A 3,615-nucleotide genomic window follows, 5' to 3' on the forward strand; every position below is an offset into this window, starting at 1 on the left:
AACTGTTAGTGTTGTCACTGATCTGACTGAAATCACAATGGAGTTTGTCTGTCACTTTGCGTCTTGCCTGCGGACTGCTGCCTGCCAGTCCTAGGTGAACGTTTCAGTACTTTGTTTAGTGAGTTACGTGACTTTCGAAGTCACAGGTCCGCAAATAAATAAAAAGTAACCATAATCAATATAATTTCGCGGAAATATTTTGTTATTGTTCTTTTGAAATGTTTGATTTGGTTGACATTGACAAGCAACAATCATCCATGTTTTCTGTTCTTTCTTTCATGTTGTACGTCAGCTCCCCCCAGGGGCGAGAGGAGGACACAGGAGCAGCAGGCGGCGGATGCTGTTCATCAACAGGGCCAGGATCGGGCAGGCGAGGGCTCCTCTGCTGGCCCCAGTAAGTTTTCATTTTAGACTAGTACCTATTTTTCCTAGCGTTCCTCATTTGAATTTTTTCAAAATTGTCTTTGCTCTTCTTGTAGACTGTATCTAAATTCTTATCCTGCCTCTACTATGACTCCCTGTGGTATTACTAGATTATTCTTATTAGTCTGTCTGTGTAGCTAACTAAGATTGCACGGTTGGCGAAACTCCCATGATTCTAGTCAGCAATAGCTCTATCAACTTAGTGCAGTCCTCTGGGATTGTCCATAATGTCTTTTGAAGTGTTCTATCTGGACTCATGCTTGCAAAAATTGCAAAACCTTTCGTTCAGTCACTCTAGTCTGGAGGACCAAAAAACACAGATTGTATTTAAATTTAAAAGCTTTATTAAAAGTAAACACATTTATTAAAATGAAGTCATAATAAAACTAAACGTTTAACTGATAATGGAAAAGTGGTTAGTGCTGACGATTAATTGAAGACATTTCTTGTGGTCGAGCCGAGCTCTCACCTGGTTTCAACTTGATCTTGTTGTTAGAAGTCCATCTTCTGTCTGTGTGGAGAAAAATGGTGCGTGTTAAAAAATCAGCCTTCATCAGTTGTGCCAAAAAGTGCAGCAAGACAACCTTCCCTGGAAAAAGGGACATTTTTTTTAACTTTAACGTAGACAGTCACAAATTACATTGTTTTCACATGTCTTCATTCCTAGACCAAATACTAGTGACTAGTGAGTGCTTTATTCTAAGATTCTTAAATGTACTTTGTAGGTGGAACATCTGGTGGCGGGGCCAGTGTGGTGGTGGTGCTCGACACGGAGGCGGAGGGCAATTCATCATCAGGGGAGGAGGCGGCGGCGCCGGATGTGAGAGTTGAGACGGTGGTGGCGGCCAGAGGTAAGCTCTTATATATTCCTTACTTATTGAGATTGAAGACTAGCTGGGAAGGCAAGAATATGAGATGCATGGCTGGGTGAATGATGAAGCAATGATGGGTGGAAGGACAACAGCCTGGGTGGGTGACACAGAAACTGTATGTGTCCATATACCTGGATCATGCTACTATCTGACTCTTAGATAGCATATGTGTATCTAGAGCAGGGGTACTCCTAGTACGGCCCGCGGGCCGGTGGTGGCCCGGCAAGCCTTCGTTGGCGGTGCGCTGACCTTGCAGACAATCACTGCTCCCCCGGCCCCCACAGAGCAGAGGCTTTTTTGTATTTCACCTGTTAGCGCCCCTGCATCTCCACTCTGACAATCACTGCTCCCCCGGCCCCCACAGAGCAGAGTGGAGATGCAAGGCCACAAAGAGGTGAAATAGAACTAAGCCTCTGCTCTGTGGGGCCGGGCAAGCAGTGATTGTCAGGGTGGAGAAGCAGGGGCGCTAAAACAAACAAAGCCTCAATAATATGTTAATGGTCTTTTAAAGACCTGTTAAGTACTTTGGTGTTGTTGTCTGTGTGTGCGCGTTGAGGAAGCGGTCTCAACCCGGGCTGAAGGCTGACACAGATAGACACACACACAGTGAGATGACAGAGGGAGAGGGAGGGCAGGAGGGAGAGAGAGATGGAGGGAGGGCAGGAGGGACAGCAGGAGGGAGAGAGATGTATGTAAATGCTGGGTCTGGTGGCTCAGTGGATGAGGGCATCTGCTGCAGGGACCTGTGTGCAACCTCATGGTCACAAGTTATCGTTTTGCTTTAGCCCCGCCCCCTCTGACTCCGCCCCCACCAGTGCGGCCCTCGGCCCCAAACTACACTGTAAATGTAGCCCCTGAGAGAAAGTTTGTGAGTACCCATGATCTAGAGAGAGTAGACGGTCAGTGGATGAACTAAGTGTAACTTTGAAGAGCATGTAACACTAACACTGCACCCGCACGTCCGTTCCAGTGTAGGAAAGGCAAGGAAAAGAACTTTTAATTTTGTCCAAATACTACCATAAATAGTAGCAGTAGTTTGTATTGCAAGCACTGCATAGATCCGGTTATTATGGTGGCCACTCCCTACCTCTCTTAATAAGTTTAGTAGTACTCAGTCATTCATGTGTGGATGTATCACTGCCTGTCACTCAATAAAAAGCAAAGCACCTAAAGTCATCCCATATATAAGCAAAAACATCCCATGTGAAGTGATAGATAATCAGATTATTTATCTTCTTCAATTTTCCATTTCTAGTACTCATTTCCACTGTAGGGTGAAAGTTAAATTAATTAAGCAGTAGCCCTTGAGTTGTAACAGAGTATTCTCAGTGCCACCCGTAATAGAAAAGTAAGAGATTCACCACCTGCATGTACTGGACGGGTACAGTAACGCAACGGCAACGCAAGTCTAGGTCACTCCTCATGGCGTGCGTCTCTTTTTCTCGGGTGCAAGTTTACCGCGCTGGCATTATGCCGGCTTGCAGAAAATAACGTACCAATTTTCCAAAACAAGAGACAAGAAGAAGAATAAGACTGGTGTACTTTCATAGTCGACTCCAATGGAAGTCCACAGTGCTCATAGAATTTGTTCCTTAAACTCCCACTAATGTTAGAGCAAGGATGAAGAAGTGTGAGGTTAGATAGATACTGGCCTCAATAGTTATGTAATGCGCTTGCAAGTTGCTAGTTGTACTGCAGCACACATTTCTGCTGAATGATTGAGTTAATCTTAAAGAGCATTGGTTACAGACTATGTCTTTCTTTCTTCATATAGGTTCTCCTTCCAAACGAACAAGGAGGAAGGAGCTGGCTAGAGCGGCCCGGCAACGGAGAATCGAGGCCACTGTTGCGGAATATCGGCGGCTGGTGGCCCTGGAGGACGTGGAAAGTGTGCGGTCGACAACAACGACAACGTCGTCCTCCGTGGCCTCACCGGCTGCCACCGTGACCCAGCACAGTGGTCCACCGAGACTGAGCCGGGCTGCCAAAGGCAAACGCCACCCCCGAGCAGCAAGGCCAACAGCTGCTTCTCACAGGCCTTGCACCTGCAAGGCAGTGAAGGCACGCCTGCGCCGCACCACCCTGATGGTGTCCCGCCTTCAGCAGGAGCTCGCCTTGCTCCGCGAGGAGCATGATGCCCTGGCCCAAAAAGTGAACAGCATCCACCCATAGTGTCCCTTGCCCCTTTTTTAGAGACTTTTGGGGGGTGGGAATTGGGAGTTGGGTTTTTGGGGACTTTTGAAGGACAATCGTTGGGGTTAGGGAGGGTCTTGCGGGAGATTATTTTGTTAGGGATATAAATATACTTTTTCAAACTTTA

General features: G+C 46.7%; 1 long non-coding RNA gene across 1 annotated transcript; it reads left to right on the forward strand.

Moving 5' to 3' along the window:
• Positions 1 to 295: 295 nt before the first annotated feature.
• LOC147692238 (uncharacterized) lies at positions 296 to 3,402 on the forward strand. The gene is made up of 3 exons (XR_015299815.1): positions 296 to 394; positions 1,149 to 1,274; positions 3,070 to 3,402. It is a non-coding gene; the product is annotated as an uncharacterized LOC147692238 (long non-coding RNA).
• The last annotated feature ends 213 nt before the right edge of the window (positions 3,403 to 3,615 follow it).

The sequence above is a fragment of the Lissotriton vulgaris genome, chromosome 9, assembly GCF_964263255.1.
Source record: "Lissotriton vulgaris chromosome 9, aLisVul1.2, whole genome shotgun sequence".
NCBI lineage: Eukaryota > Metazoa > Chordata > Amphibia > Caudata > Salamandridae > Lissotriton > Lissotriton vulgaris.